The sequence below is a fragment of the Palaemon carinicauda genome, chromosome 5 (genome assembly GCF_036898095.1).
Source record: "Palaemon carinicauda isolate YSFRI2023 chromosome 5, ASM3689809v2, whole genome shotgun sequence".
NCBI lineage: Eukaryota > Metazoa > Arthropoda > Malacostraca > Decapoda > Palaemonidae > Palaemon > Palaemon carinicauda.
The window spans coordinates 56,449,253-56,467,749 of record NC_090729.1 but is presented as its reverse complement, the minus strand read 5'-3'; positions in this window follow the sequence as shown (position 1 = coordinate 56,467,749).

Genomic DNA, 18,497 nt, shown 5'->3' with positions numbered 1-18,497 from the left:
TCAACACATTCATATCCACTCTAGCCGCTAACTCATTTTCTTACACCCCCTGTTTCTCACCCTCACCCACTTCGTTCCTAACACTATCTACTCGAGATACACCAGCCATTACTCCTCAGACACTTCATCTCAAACACATTCAATTTTCCCGTCTCTCCATCACTTTTCATTCCCCACAACTCCGATCCATACATCACAGTTGGTACAATCATTTTCTCATATAGAACTCTCTTTACATTCATGCCCAATCCTCTATTTTTTTTACTACTCCCTTAACTGCCCCCAACACCTTGCAACCTTCATTCACTCTCTGACGTACATCTGCTTCCACTCCACCATTTGCTGCAACAACAGACCCCAAGTACTTAAACTGATCCACCTCCTCAAGTAACTCTCCATTCAACATGACATTCAACCTTGCACCACCTTCCCTTCTCGTACATCTCATAACCTTACTCTTACCCACATTAACTCTCAACTTCCTGCTCTCACACACCCTTCCAAATTCTGTCACTAGTCGGTCCAAGCTTCTCTTCTGTGTCTGCTACCAGTACAGTATCATCCGCAAACAACAACTGATTTACCTCCCATTCATGATCATTCTCGCCCTACCAGTTTTAATCCTCGTCCAAGCAACTCTAGCATTCACCTCTCTCACCACTCCATCAACATACAAGTTAAACAACCATGGCGACATCACACATCCCTGTCTCGGCCCCACTCTCACCGGAAACCAATCGCTCACCTCATTTCCAATTCTAACACATGCTTTACTACCTGTGTAGAAACTTTTCACTGCTTGCAACAACCTTCCACCAACTCCATATAACCTCATCACATACCACATTGCTTCCCTATCAACTCTATCATATGCTTTCTCCAGATCCATAAACGCAACATACACCTCCTTACCTTTTGCTAAATATTTCTCGCATATCTGCCTAACTGTAAAAATCTGATTCATACAACCCCTACCTCTTCTAAAACCACCCTTGTACTTCCAAGATTGCATTCTCTGTTTTATCCTTATTCCTAATTAATCAGTATTCTACCATACACTTTTCCAACTACACTCAACAAACTAATACCTCTTGAATTACAACACTCATGCACATCTCCCTTACCCTTATATAGTGGTACAATACATGCACAGACCCAATCTACTGGTACCATTGACAACACAAAACACACATTAAACAATCTCACCATATATATATATTACTATAATATAGATAGTATTATATATATATTATAAATAGTAATATTTACATATTATAGTATATAAATATGTATAGGTACATATATATATATATATCTATTCATGTATTTATCTTAAATTATATGTCTAGTATATATAATATATATATATACATATACATAATATATAATATATATATATACACACACACACACACATATATATATATATATATATGTATATATATATATATATAAATATATATATATATATATAGAATATATACATATATATATATACATAAGTGTGTGTATGTGTTTGTGTGTTTGTGGACTGTTTGTGTGTGTTTTGTGTGCTAATGCATACACACACACACACACACACACATATATATATATATTACTATATATATATTATATAGTATTATATATATATAAATATATATATATTATATATAGCTAGATTATATATGTTGTAGAGTGTTATATGTAGTATGATATTGTATATAGATTATTTAATATATAGTATTATATAATTATATATATAGATATATATATATTATATATGTATATATACATATTCATATATTATATATAGTATATGTATTATATAATTATATATATATATAATTTTATATTATACTATGTACTGTATATATATATATGGTACAGTATATATATATATTATATATAGTATATATATATTACTGTATAGTATTTATATATATATAGGTATATATATACTGTTATATTTTATATATATATTTATAATTATATATTATATATTATTATATATATATATACATATATAATATATAATTAATATGTATTATATATATCTATATATTCTATATGTATGTATATTATACTTTATATAAATATATATATATATATATATTTATATAATATATGTTGTGATATAATATATAATATATATATATATTTAAAATATATATTTAATATATATATATTAATAGATATATATATATATTTATATATATGTATATATATATATATTATATATATATATATATATATATTAGTATTATATTATATATATATATATATACTATATATATATACTATATATATATATATAAATATAATATAATATATAATATATATATATAATATATATAATATAATAATATATATATAAATATATTGTACTGTACGTATAATATACACACACACACACACACTATATATATAATATCTATACATATACTATCTAATACTAATATATATGTACTGTACGTATCTCATATCACACACACACCACACACACACAACATATATCTATAACTCTATATCTATACATATCATACTATCTACTATATAATGTCTGTTTATGTTTTTGTTTGAGTATCTGTGTGTGTGAGTGTGTGTGTGTGTGTGTTTATGTCATAGGATTAGTGTTTCGGTTTGCTTTCGAGAAAAAAATATCTTAATCACCAGTTTTCCGGATTTAATTTTGTGATTTTACCCATCCCATCCTTTTTGGATTTCTAAATAAAGGGAAAAAAATTATTTTTTACTCATCTCCAAACAACCCTTATTCTTCCAACATTATCGATTTTTATCGGGGAATAGATTTGGTAAGTATAACATTGGAATTGGCATATTTTCTTCTCCATATCTTAGAGTTCAACTTCAATATACTGTTTTAAACTCATGATCTGTTCTCAAATTGTAACTATGCCCACGCTACTAATACTACTACTACTACTGCTACTACTAATTCTACTACTACTACTACTTCTACTACTACTACTACGAATAATAATAATAATAATAATAATAATAATAATAATAATAAAAAATACAACGGATTATTTGGTGTTATCTCTATCATGTGTGAATATGTCAAAAGCACTCTAAAGGTTCCATATTTTGATCATGATTTGAAAACAAAGGCTGAATTTATAGATATTCTAAAGGTAACAGTTCATATAAACCATATGGTGTACATATTGTACTGCTTGTGTGTCATACACGCTCATACACTTTAACTGTTTGCAGTATTATCTTATCAGTCCCTACTCCCTGAACTGTTGATATGTCAAACTGTGTAAGCATGGTAGCCCATGTTTTAATATATCTTAATTTTTGTGACGTGCTTGCTCGCAAGTCGTTGTACATAAACTCCATGAAGGTTCAATAAAGTAGTTGCTTTCACCTCACCTCTCTGTTACAGCCTATCGGCTTTCCTGTAAATATGGTGACCACTGGTGGACTCACTTCCTCCTTCCTTCCCTCCCACTGCAGTGCCTTACTGTTTTTTATTTCATCCACTGAACCGGACTCCTCTACACACGTCATCTCAATGAAACGCCGGCCTTTACCAGTGGATGAGCGTTCACCTGGTTCCAGAGTGCCATAAATCCAGTTTTGCAATGAGCACATTACTCGCTCAAGAAGTAAAGCAGACTATGTTCATGGGGTGATCCTCAAAGACAAGTTCCCACAAATCTTTGATTGACTTTGCAAACAAGGGAACACACTGAAAGCACATGACGCCCCTTAAAAACCTACCATCCTTGAGCAGTACCTACTTTCATCAGTTGCCCGTAAAGCCCAGCTCCATCTGCTCTATATAACCTATGGGGGGGACCAATGGGGTAGGTACGCCCGCAGGAAATTCACCAGTATTGCTCACATGCAGTCTGTCGCAGGACGGCTCCCCTGTGAAGTAAATCTACATTGTGGTCATTGGGCAAGGTTCCTAGCCTAGCCTCTACTCACTATCATCCCCAATGTCGATATTTAGTCCATGAAGGGCCTAATAACCAATGTCAACTCTCTTATGGACAGCCCCTTCACCACCTACAAGATTCCCATCAATGCCTGCACTCATGACGAGATTGACAACTATTCAACATTGACCGAAGATGATGTGAATGCGGTAGAACAGACACCCATCCTGTGATGTGCCAGAGCACTGACAAAACTGCCCACCACCCCTTGCTTGACCATCAAACAAACGACCTCTACAGCCATTACTGACGCCTAATGGCCAAAATTATTTTACTACCACATCCAATTCAGGGCTGCTGCGAAGAAATGTGCTAATGGTTATCGGTGGCCAAATAACTTATGAGTACGCCATCACTTGTGGCGGTGGCCTCCCATGTGATGAATATTTTCTATTTACGTGATGCAAGTACAGGAGAGTGATTTTTGGTAGATATGGGTGGCAACAGTTCTCTTCTGCCAATCTCCAGGACACAACATAGTTGGTCCAAGTCTGTCTGGAAGCTGTCAACGAATCTGCGATACCCACCCACTGTGATGAAAACCTCACTTTATTGTTTGAGAGTGTCAAATACAATTAGATGTTCCTCATTGCTGGAGTCACATTGCCAATCTTCACTGCGTTTTTCCTCTAATATTTTCACCTCTGGAGATGTAGCTTCTCGGCGGTTAGTCAATGCCGACTCTTACTCCTCGGCACCTCTTTAACCCGCCCCCCTCTGACTTTGCTACCATGGATGCCTATGACAACCTTCTCACATCGTACTAGGATGTTTTCGGTCCAGAAATTCGTCAAACCCACAAGGCTGCTGCCAAACACAGTATTTCATCATCATGATAAGAAGACTTCAGTGTTCTCCAGATTCAGGGGTCTGGCACAAGATCGTTTGGCAGCCGCCAAATGAACATTCACAGAAATGGAAGAAATGGTCCTAGGCCAAAAGGCACCAAGCATCTAATTGTCACCATTACACATCGTCCTATAAAAAGATTACTCTCTGCATTAATATGGGGATTACAGGCCCCTGGACGTGCAGAAAGAACCGGATCACCACCACCTCCCAAATATAGCAGTTATAATCTCCTAATTGCGAAAAGAGTTTTTTTCACGCTCTACCTCCTAAAGGGGTACTATCAGGTACCCATGAATAAAGAAGGCATCCGCAAGAACTTCATCACTACCGTCTTTGGTACGTAAACCTTTAATTACTAGTGGTTTGGCTTTCAGAAGGCTGAGGCTTCATAGTAGACCCCCCCCCATTCTATGTATATTATGTGGATGACATATTTGAATCACCTATGCATCGTACTCGACGGCCTACAGCAGTATCGTCCTGTAGAACAGTACAATAATTGTGCTTCTGGCGGCAATAAAGTATGGATTTTAGGGAACCATATCGCTACAGGAGTCCATTCCCTCCCTGAGAATGCACCAGCCGCTCAGAGCTTCTCCACGCCCTCGAGCGTTAAACCACTGCAAGATTTCAATGGCATTATCAACTATTATTACTGTTTCCTGCCAGCCATCGCTGCCACTTTTGCCCCCTCTATGCCTCCCTGAAGGGCAAGTAAAAACACCTGGAATCGGAACCCCTTCAAAAGGCAGCCTTCTGCAATGCAAAGAATCACCTATATATTTCTGCTGTCACCTCTTCTTCTCTCCACCTATGCCAGTGACGAAGTTATTGGTATAGTACTCGAGCAGTTGTTCAATGGCCCGATCCTCCCATTGGCCTTCTTCAGTAGAAAACTGTCCAAGGCGGAATCCAGCTCCTATTCCTTCAACCATGAATTGCTGGTGGTGCATATGGCTATACGTCACTTTCACCACTTCTTGAAAGGTGCATCCTTTGACATTCGCACGGACCACATGCCTCTGGTGTATGGTTTTTAATCGACAGTCTTTTACCTGGTCTGCCCATCAGTGCCGACATCTCTCTGCCATGGTTGAATACTATTGCAGGCTTCAACATGTCCCTGGGTAAATGATTACCTTTTCCGGTACTTTGTCAAGAAACACAATGCCTGTCATTTACCTCGGCAGAAGCCCATTGAAAAGATAGTGAGCACCAAGCATGTAGGAGGTCCTGTACATCGCTCTGTTTGGAAATTATCGCCTTCGACAACTCCAACGCCACCCTCCTTTAGGATGTCAGTACTGGTGCACATAGACCATGGATACTTGCCCCCATTTGCCGACAAGGGTTTGATCTCATTCATGTCCTTTCGCATTCCTCGCGCCGATCTACTGTGTGGCAACTGAAGATGAACTTCTTTTGGTATGTCAGTTCCAAGAATGCTGAGGATTAGGTCTGCTCCTGTACTTCATACCAAACTTCAAAAGTACATCGGCACACGGATTCAGTACCAGACACCATTCCTAAACCTCAACGTCATTTTGCCCACATTCCTGTCGACATAGTAGGTTCCCTACCTACGACAGAAGGACCTTGGTACTGGTTTACCTTAATCAACCGATCCACTCGTTAGCCTAAAGCCATTATCATAGAAACTGCATCGTTCACTTTGTGTTCATCTGCTTTACTCTCAAGATGGATACTGAGATTTAGTATCCCTGAACATATTATTTCTGATAGGGGTACCTCTTTCACCTCTCAATTATGGACATCATTAGGGAATTTCATGGAAATCACCCTACATCAGACAACTGCCTACTCCAACTCTGCTGCAAACTGAATGGTTGAACGCTGTCATAAAACTCTCAGAGCAGCTTTGATGTCCCGATACAAACACTTCAGCTGGTTTACCCAGCTTCCTTGGGTCATTCTTAGACTAAGAACCCCTTTTAAAGAAGCCTTGGATATATCGACAACTGATAAAATGTATGGTGGCCAGTTGGTTATCCCTGCCCAATTTTTTGGCCCATTACTTTTTTTCTACTATATACACATGATGTGTGGTTTGGCCTAGAAAACAAGCATGTTGCATACGCAGATGATGCTACTCTCTTTGCATCAACCCTGAATTTAGGTCTGGGGTTGGTGAATATGTCAATAGAGATTTCGCTAAAATTAGTGCATGGTGCAAATTATGGGGTATGAAGTTGAATCCTAACAAATCTCAAAGTATGATTGTAATTAGGTCAAGGACGCCGGATCCACAACATCCAGACCTCAGTATTGATAATGTTTCTTAAAATTTGTATGACTCATTCTCGACAGCAAATTTACTTTTGAAAAACACATTAGGTCTGTGTCTTCTTCAATTGCACAAAAAATTGGCTTATTGAGAAAGTCTTTTAATATTTTCAGTGTTCAATCTATTCTGAAGAAATGTTTTAATTCTTTCATTCTACCTTGTTTTGAGTATTGTTCTCCTGTCTAGTGTACAGCCGCTGATTTTCATCAAAATTTGTTGGACAGAAACTTAAGGTCTATTAAATTTGTTATTCCTGATCTACATATTAATCTTTGGCACCGTCCGTTCAATTAGTTCATTATGTATGTTGCTTAAGATTTTTAATAACTCTGACCATCCTTTACATTCAGATCTTCCTGGACAATTCTATCCTGTTCGTAATACTAGGCAGGCAGTTAATTCTAATAGCAGGGCCTTCTCCATCATGAGACTCAATACTACACAGTATTCTAGAAATTTCATTCCAGCTGTTACTAAGTTGTGGAATGTTTTTCCAAATCAGGTAGTTGAATCAGTAGAACTTCAAATGTTCAAAGTTGGAGCAAATATTTTTATGTTGACCAGGCTAACATGAGTCTTTTTATAGCTTATATATGATATATCTGTTTTTGACGTTGTAAATAGTTTATATAGGATATATCTGCTTTGACGTTGTTACTGTTTTAGAATGATTTATTGTTAATTTGTTTTCATCATTTATGTATTTCCTTATTTCCTTTCCTCACGGGGCTATTTTTTCCTATTGGAGCACTTGGGCTCATAGCATCTTGCTTTTCCAACTAGGATTGTAGCTTGGCTAATAATAATAATAATAATAATAATAATAATAATAATAATAATAATAATAATAATAATAACCGCCTCTGATAATCTCTAGTGCATACGTCATGTTATTAGAAAATTTACTCTTTGCCACCAGACATACGAGGACCCAGCAAAGCCAGACATACTGACAGAACTACACTCAGCAACACCTGTATCCCTGTGCAATGGCACTTGCAAGCCGCTGGTAATGCCCTCTTACATAGGCCCTATACTTGTGAATCCTCATGCGCCGAAAGCATTCTTAATTAACTTTCATGGACAAGAAGACTGGGTCTCCATTGCTCTCCTAAAACCTATATATCTCCTGCTAGACCACACACCACAGAAGGCCTCTCCAGAGTAGGGTACTATATTTCACACGTAAGTAAAATTTTGGGTGGAGCCACTTACCGCACATGATTCATACACGCTCGTACACTGTAACGATTTTGCCTTATCATCTTATCTCTCGCTCTTCCCTGCACTGCTAATAGACTAAGCTGTGAGGGTATGCTAGCTCAAGTTCTATTATATTTTATATTTTGTGATGTTCTTGCCTGCAAGTCCTTGTATAAAAACTCAATGACTCTATAATAATGCAGTTGCTTCCACATCACCTCTCAGTTACAACCTAACGGATCTCCCATACAATATCCTGAAAAATTCAGAATTCTAATCTCATAGCACTCTATGTTAGAAATATCATAATAAAATTCAAAAGAATCTTAGATGAATTTCGAATAAGATATTCTTCTCTTAATACTATATTTGTATCAATTATTATGACTCTTAAGGTTTGCGAAGCTCAAACAAATGCTTATGACAAAAAGCGATTATGAAACTAAATGAAACAGAAAGATCTTACAGCCATAAATGTGACAGGATGTTTTGCTTATTTCTTTTGGCGAGTAAATGTTGGTGGGATGTTATGGTGTGGTATGCCATAAAGCCATTGGCTGAATTATTAATGCATCTATTATTTCCTTTAAGGTTTGATAATGCAAATACATCAGAAACGCCGTAACATTTGAAAGATTAGCAATGGCAGCTAATGTTATGCGGCAGTGAAGCAAAAACTCTTTTCATTCAAAAAAACCCTTCTGTTTATTTACCTCATTTGAGTAAATGTTTGAATCAATATTGACAAAGCAGAAGTCGCTGATCGAGAGGTTTCCATGGGGGAACTATTACATTTCATTTTACTTTTCCATTTCCCTTTCCTTTTTTTTTTGGCTCTGTAAATCATGGTATTTCTAAGCATAAAATTTGTAATACGAAAAAAATTCCGTCGTCAGTTTTTCCTATTCGTTCTTTCTGTAATATTATCAAGGTATGCATTATTGTATTTTGTATTTCTGTAAGGATATAAACTATCCATGAATAGAGTCAATGTTAGTTAATGTTTCGGGAATCTATTCATACCATTCAATTGGACTTGACCTTTTAAACCACTCACATATCCATTTCAACTCTTTCCTGATACAGTTTTCGATGGACTACATGTTTCGTTAAATTTCATGAATGAAAGGACACAAAAGAACTTGTTAGTTCAAATACGTTTCAGACAAGTTAGTTACACTATTCGTGTAATATGTTAGATCTTTCTCTGTTAATTTTTTTTTTTTTTTTTTTTTTTTTTTTACAGTTGTCAGAATATCATCAATTCCGCCAGGCAATTAGTTTGTGAACAGCGGTTGATGAAAGCTTTCGTTTTAATAGCAATGTTGGCTGGAATTAACTTTTGTTATATAACTGGAGAGGGGATTTCAAAACATATTTATTCCTCCGTTATTTTACCTTTATATTTGATTTTAGTTTCAAGTTGACATTTGGTTATTCGTTTTTTATTTGTGCGGAAAAGGTGAAAGAAAAAAAAAATTCATTATATGAGATTTCCAGATACCTTTCCGTTTATACTTTTTTCCATGCCCATCGTTAATTCTTCTTCAATATTGTTTAATTTTAATATGACTCATTTCTCTGATTTTAAAATAAACTCAAATATGACAACCTAGAGAAAAAATTGAGGTCTCTTACAACCAATGAAGAAGAAGTCGCTAATTATTGCAGCTCCGTTGGAAAAGGAGAAAAATTTAAATCGATTTAGAAAAACGATTGTAATTGGGACACCTTAGTTGGTCGTCCAGAAATCTCATATTTCAAGACAAATATTTGATTTGAAATTTCTGTTGAAACAAAGACCTCGTTAAATGAGGGGAATTGTGCCACTGACAAATGAGACTTCCGGATTATGTTTTTCAAAAAACACTGTTACTGGGGTCTTTGATTTGGCATTTTAGCAAGCATAACCTTTTAAACATTAAGTATTTTCTTCGTGAATAGTCCATCCACAAGTATTTATGAGATACGTCCTATAATGCTCATTAGTACATTTAATTGAATATTCTAGTAGTGGGATATGAATGATTTACTGTATATGTTCTCACAAACAGATGCTCAGAATTATTCCTTCAACTATCGGTTAAAAAAGTTGATTTGCGAGGCCATTCCTACATATATCTGCTCTCAAATATGGAATAATAGCGTCATTCCCTAGTAAAACTGCTTACAAAAAAATTGAATCACCAGACAATCCCTCCAATTATTTGCTCACAATATTGGACTCTCTGGGCATTTGTCAATATATCAGGTTAAAATGATGGTCAAATACACAGGACCATTCCTTCAAATATAAAGCTCCTAGAGATGGAATCGCTTGGTAATTTCTCCATGAATTTTTCTGAAAACGATCATCCTTCCACCTCTCCAAAATAGACTGACCGCATTTTGTTCGTCATATATCTACTCACAATGATGTACTCATTGGTAATTTTTCCATATATTTAAGTAAAAATTTTGACTCCCTGGCTCATTCCTGAAAATATCTGCTCATTATGAATGGTTCAAAAAGTTGCTCTTTAATATATCTACTCAAAAAGATTACCATAATTATAGCTTCCAATGATAGTCTCACCAGTTAATTCCTCCATACACCTGCTTACAAAACCGAATTCACTGTGTCATTCTGAAATATATCTATTCACAAAGAAGAACATACTAGTCAGATTAATACTCCATATATATTCCCCCACTATGTGACTCATTTAATCATTCCTGTATAGATGCGTAGAAAGAGAGAATATATCTGCTCATGTACAGTAGACGGACTCATTGCGTCAATCCTCCACATAGTTTGTTCGCAAAGATGAACTCTCTAAATCATTAATCAATATATTTGCTATTCAGGAAGGAATCAGTCTTCCATTTTTCTGCTCAGAGAGAGAGAGACTTGCCGAGTTATTCTTCCATAAATAATCTCAAAAAGATGAACTAACAGTATCCTTCCTCCATATATCTGATCACCAAGATGTCCAATGTCACTGGCTCATTCCACGAGTGATATGCGTTTATTTATAATAAGATGCAATATTGCTATTACTGACACATAAAAAAATGCTTAAATCAACACAAAATATTATAATATGTCGATGATAACGGTTCTAGGAATTCTTGCCGCATACATTTTCGCCGTAGGACTTTTTGTCACGGACTTTTTGCCGTAGGAAACTTTGCCACTAGGTATTTTTGCCGTAAGGAATTCTTGCCGCAAATTGCATATTACTTTTATAATTTAAAGGTATATGAAAGAGTTGACCTCTAAAAAAAATAAGTATAGTGGCCTACATACATACATCTAATGCGATGGATGGTCTCTGATAATTAGCTCTTTCTTATGAAGTTTTAAACAAGCAGTTTTAGCCCATACATACACTCCACTGGTCTTTGATAAATAACTTGTGCTTCTAAACTTTAAAGCAAGTTGTTTATAAACAAGAAGTATACATACCTACTTACATACATACATACACACATACATCTAATTAGCTCTTACTTAGTAAGTTTTAAACAAGCAGTTTTTAGCATACATACATACACTCTACTAAATACATGAATGCCGTATAATTGATAAAATATATCTAAATTATGAGTATAAAAGGGTATGAAAATAATAGTGTATTATAACACTGAAAGATTATTTATTTAAAAAAAGTAATGAATTTAAGAGCAATTGAAGTTACAATAAATATTCAAATATTCGTCATTGTCAAAATAAAATCAATAACAAAGGTATTACAATATAGAAGGTTTATTTATTTAAAATTCAAAATATTTGAAAAAAAAAAACTTTAATCAAGATTAGAATGAGTGCAAATTCATTGCAATACTCCGTAAATAGTGTACTTTACGCTGAAAATCATATCTCGAAACAATTCTTTGTATTTGTACGTAAACATCTTTGTACTTTTTCTTCATGTGAGATGCTTCGCCACGTTCAATATCAATTCTTTTCTTTTTTGCTAGACTCTCTTCGTTTTTCAAAAGGTTAACTAATTGTCAAATATTTAGGTGGAATTTTGTAACAGAACTTTGCAAGGCATTGTGAAACCCTTCTACACTATTATTGATGTTTGGTAACTTATTTGAAGTCCGTTCATAAACATTCCACATATCCACAGGAATGCATACATAGATGTGTGTGTGTATGTACGTATGCAAGTAGGTATGTAACAACTCGTTTTAAACTTTAGAAGCACGAGCTATTTATCAAAGACCAGTGGAGTGTATGTATGGGCTAAAACTGCTTGTTTAAAACTTCATAAGTAAGAGCTAATTATCAGAGACCATCCATCGCATTAGATGTATGTATGTAGGCCACTATACTTATTTTTTTTATAGGTCAACTCTTTCATATACCTTCAAATTATAAAAGTAATATGCATTTTGCGGCAAGAATTCCTTACGGCAAAAATACCTAGTGGCAAAGATTCCTACGGCAAAAAGTCCCTGACAAAAAGTCCTACGGCGAAAATGTATGCGGCAAGAATTCCGGTCACCGATGATAACACGTAAACTATTCTGGGACATACAAGAGTGAGTCATTTTAAGAAAATATCTTTCAGAATATTCTAATGTATTCTTTGTATTTTTCTATTTAAAAAGAAGAATAATTTTCCTTCGATAGCTATCAATAATATCTATAGCTCTAGACAAAAGACATCCAGATGTCTTTCAGCTCTGATAAATGATGACCTCTAAAATATAAAAAAATCCTTGCTGCAGTCTTGAAACACTAGTATATATATAAATATATATATATATATATATATATATGTTTGTATATATATATATATATATATATATATGTATGTATGTATGTATGTATGTATCTATATATATAAATATATATATATATATATATATATATATATTATGTATGTATGTATGTATGTATTTGGGCTCAAGCCATGGTGTCCTGATGGAAGTTCCTGAAGTAGCTTCCTAAGGGATATATGTTTTACTACAGTGATATTCCCAGAGATTTCAACCTCCAGGTCCCAGAATTCTAACTCCTGGAGCGAAAATCCTTTAAAATATTTTTACGGATATCGCATAATATCAGAGGACGTATTCTTGACGTATGCTTCAAGGGGGACGTGGCAAAAGAAATAGAAGGGGGCGCATAACAAGGTTACTCCCGTTCTCGTACTACTATTAACCACCACCATAGCGCCATTCCCAAAATGGCGGACATTCCTAATTTTGTAGCGATTTCGCTCAGTGGCGTTCCCTGTTGATCTAACTTTTTGGTCAATTTCCGAGGATTTTCATTATGCATTCTCCAACTTCTTTCGCCTTCGGAAAGTTGAGTATTGGGTCTTTACAATGAATAATTTTTAGCTCCTGTTTCACAGTGAAATTAGAGTAATTTATTGTGTCTAGAGCTAGCCTGTACCGGAGGCGCTATGAGCGCTGTCGTTCGTTGGGCATGTTATTTAGTTAGCAAAATGACTTCCCGGTTTTCAAATAGCATTATACATCATGATTTAATTATCTAATTATGTAAGCTATTTAGGCAATATATTCTTGTAAAGATATATACATTGGGCATATTTTTCCTTTCCATTTTGATCGTATAGTTAGTCTCAGAGAGTGAGGTAACCGAGATCTTGTCTCGCCTAGGTAACCTAACCTAGGCGTGCTATTATAACTTAGACATTCCCCGGTTACCATTGTGTATGGTGATTTCAAATATGCAGAGATAGTTATCTCTTAGTTTCGGATGAAACTTTACACCTCTCTAAAAGAGAAGATTTAAGGGTAATCCCTCTTCCCTCTGAGAGTAGCCTTAGGCTACAACCTTAGCGGGTCGGCCTCAAATTTTTAATTCAGGCATGATTTTCCTACGGTTTTTTATGCCCTTTCCCTGTAACCGCAGATGCAGGTTTTTCGGGTTTTGGCCAGAATCGCAGAGTATTTAGTCTGTGGTCGGTAGCTGCCTGGCAAGATGAATAGAATTCTTTTGCTACGTTAGGCTACCGACATAGGAGAGTAAACTTCCCTAGGCCACTCCTGGAAGGTCAGTACAATATGACCCTACTCCCTGTGACCTAGCAGACTAGTCCTGTGTTAGTGGACCCCAGGCTGAAGAATAGAATTCTTCTACTGCTTAGGGGACACTGGCACTAGAACCCGGTTTCTTTACCATTTAGAGGTGGTGGCAAGGGTGCTACCAACTTCTTAATCATATTAATCTAACCATAAGCTAAGGAATAGAATTCTTTAGCCACATGGGATAGTTCTAATACAGGAACTGTGTTTGTTAGGTGGGGCAGGACAGGCTGCGGCCGGCTCCTGCTGTACCTTTCACAGGACCCTGTTTTCCCTTCCCTTCTATCCCTTTATGTTGTCAAATCCCGGCAATCTTACTGTTGCCAGTGGATTGCCGGGATCAACCAAACTCCCCCTCTTTAACAGTTAACATCTGCCGGCCAGCAGTCATGATAGCTGTTGGCCGGTAGTCTTAACATCTGTCGGCCCGCAGTAATGACAGCGGTGAGCTGCCAGCCATGTCAGTTGCCGGCCGGCAGTCATGACTGGTGCCGGCTGGAAGTCATGGTGACTACTGGCAGGCAACCAGGGCAACTTCCGACCGGCAGCTGCAGGCCATGTTGGCTGTGAGTGGGAAGTCTTTTCTGTTTCCAAAGGTTCTTTAGTTCTCTCTTGAACTGTTAGCAACAGTGGCTGCTGCCGGGGTGCTACATACCAGGCCTGCACGGAATGGTGCTTATTTAATTGGCAGCACGCCGACTGTACTGGCACTGCCGGCAGTGCTGGCCGGCAAGGATTAGACAGATCCTTGCAGGCGACAGTACTGTAGCTGGATGGAAGCTTGAATATTAAATTCTCTCCTTCCTTTTGAACCTTCTTCCTGGAGAAGGTAGTAAAATTAGACTTTTCCATCCCTTTTACTGTATATATACACAGTATTATGTAGCCTGTTCTCCATGCCATCTCTCTTTCTTTTTGCTAGCAGGCTAGATGTGCTGGCATTAGCTAGCTATACCGACGACATGCTGGCTGAACTACAGTATATATTTATACAGCTAGTTATTATTTTTACAGTATAGGATATACTGCAAATAGAAAGCTTCTGTTTATATGTTACTAGTAGTGTTTTTCAATATATTTTGAATATCCTTCCAAAATATTTGTGGAACCCAATCTCATATTGGAAGAATTTATTTCTTCAATATTCTGATTTTAAGGACTGGAGATTACACTCCTAACCCTTAAAGGGCAGAGCCCTTATCCTCGAGTCTCTATGATTAATTTTGTAAGGGGGAGTCACAGCAAATAAGTTGGGTGGGATACAAAAATATATGTATTTCCTTTCCCCAGCTGGACCGTACAGTCGGTTGCTTGCCAGAAAGAAAACACATAGGCTTGATCATACTATATAAAATTATACAGTAGTCAGTAAATTGCAATATACTGCATACTGCAAATAGAAAACAACAGCATGGTTATACAGTAGTTATTTCTAGTATATCTTGGGTACTCTCATGCGATCTTATGCTGCAGCCGTTCTTACATTGAAGGAATTGTGTTTCTTAGTTAAGATGATTGAGAAATCAGTCATCCGTACCCAACAGTATTTAGTAAGAAAAGGAAAGTGAAGTATACACTTCCCTATCCCTGAGAGGTTAGAAAAACCCCCTTTTTCTGTTGGAGTTCCTTCGAAAAGGAAATTCCTAACATCTAATACTGAGGGGAGGTATCAGCATTTGCTTGCAAGGGATACACAAGTATATGTCTCCTACTATCCCTTTATAGCTTGCTATCCTAAGCTATTCTGTTAAGATATGACCTTTGATATATTGGTTATCAGTGATATAATCAATCGTATACTAATTTTTTGGGCTCAAGCCATGTCGTTGTGATGGAAGTTCCTTAAAGTAGCTTCCTAATGGATATAAGTACTGCAGTGATATTCCCAGAGAACTTTACCTTTAGGTATCCAGAATTCTAATTCCTGGCACGAATATCCTTAAAATTTCTCCAAAGGATATCGCATAATATCAGCGGATGCATTCTTGACACGCCTCCATAGCAATCTGCACCCCAAACAGCGTTTTGGCTTCGAGGAGAATGTGGCAAAAGGGAGCCGTCCAAAGGCTCTACCCGCTCTCGTAATACTATTGGGAATACAACAGCGCCGTTCCCACGACGGCGGACATTCCTTTTTTTTGTAGCGATCTCGCTTAGTGATATTTCATGGTGATCTAACTTTTCGATCGTTTTTCAGGATTATTATTATGCTTTCTCCATCATCTTCCGCCTCTGGAAAGTTGAGTATCGGGTCTTTACTATTAGTATATTTTAGCTCCTGTTTCACAATGATATTAGAGTATTTTATTGTGTTTAAGAGCAAGGCCAGTTTATGGAGGTGCAATGGCGCCGTCGTTCGTTAGGCATGTGTTATTTAGATAGCAGAACGACTTCCAGTTTTTAATAGCTTTATTTAATTATTTTAATTATTTAGCTATTTAGGCAATTACTCTTGTAAAGTTTTGATAATGTGCATCATAATTTTTGTTTCCTTTTTCTCTGTCGATCGTATAGTTAGAGTTCTGGTGATTTAGGTAACCTTACCTAGACGTTTTACTATACGTTCAGACTTTCCCCGGTTACCCTCGTGTTTTGTTTTCATTCAGTGGAGACTGATACCTCCTAGAATGTTAAGAAACATTGCACACATTTTCGGAGACTCAAGGGTAATCGCTTTCCCTCTGAGTGTAGCCTCAGGCTACAACTCTAATAGCCATGCCTTGAATTTTATTCAGACATTGCTAACTTAGGGTTTGTCCTACCTCTTCACTTAACTGTTGGTTGTGGTATACCATCGGGTCTTGGGATTTAGTCAGAATCTCAAAGTATTTAGTCTTATGTCGGCGACCTGCCGGAAGGGCGAATGTGTTGTAGGATATAATCATTCCTCTGCCGGATAGGTGGCCGGCAATGGAGGCTAGCCCTCATTAGCCGCACTTGAAGTTATGGTAGGATACCATCTTCTCCTTGTGACTAAAAGACTAGTCCTATGCCACAGTACTCTGGGCTGAAGAGTAATTTTCTTTAGCCTAGGATACGTGGCACTGGAACTCTGTTTCTTCTTAGTTGAGAGGAGGCGGCAGTGCCACCATCCCCTTAACTGAGTCGGCAGTCTGGTTGGGAGAACTGAGTCTCTCCTGTTCCCTGGGATTCTGCCGATACCGAAACAGAGATTTTTTTACAGGTGGTAGGATAGACAATTTTTGCCAGTTCCTTCCAAACTCGTTACAGGACCCTGTTCCCTACCCCGCTGTCCTCTTTTGATGGCTTAGCCATTGTCTTTCTTTAGGCTGGCATCTTGCAACCTTCCTTTGAAGGTAGGTTGATGGAGCCAGCCAGACTCCCTCTCAAGCCATGTCTTTGGCTGACGGCAGAGCATACTGCCGCCAACCACATCATCTGTCGGCAATTGCCGGCCTACCCGGCAACTGCCGGCCCAGCCGGCAGCTAAAATAGCTGCCGGCAACCATGATGCCAGTGAGAGGGAAGTCCCTTCTGTTCCCAAGGTTCTTCAGTCCTCCCTTGGACTGCTGCTACAGGTCCTGTTGCCGGGATACTGCCGGCCAGGCAGGCACAGATAGTGCTGACTCAGTTGGCAGCACGCCGACTGTACTGGTACTGCTGGACTTGCCGGCCAGCAATGTATCGGCGGTACCTTGTCGGAATAGTACTTTAGCTGCATGGAAGCCTGAATGGTACATTCTCCCCTTCTATTAGAACATTCCCTCTGGAAAAAGGCAGTTAAATTAGACTTTTACATCCCTAATTACTGTATACATTCACAGTAACGAGAAGCCTTTTTTCCATGCTATCTCTCTCTCTCTAGCTAGCATGCCGGGTATGCCAGCAAGACCTAGCTGTGCTGGCTACATGCCGTCTGAACTACAGTATATTTTATACAGGTAGCCAGTATATCTGCATTATAGAATATACTGCAGATAGAAAACTACCATATAGTTTATACTAGTAGTTATTTCCAAAATATTTTGGATATCCAACACAGGCATTTGTTGAGCCCAATCGTATATTGAATGAATATGATTTCTTCAATATCCTGATTAGAAATCAGTATTAGGATTACCCTACAATATTAAACACTTCAAGGTGGGGGTAATAACCCTTAAGGAGTGGAG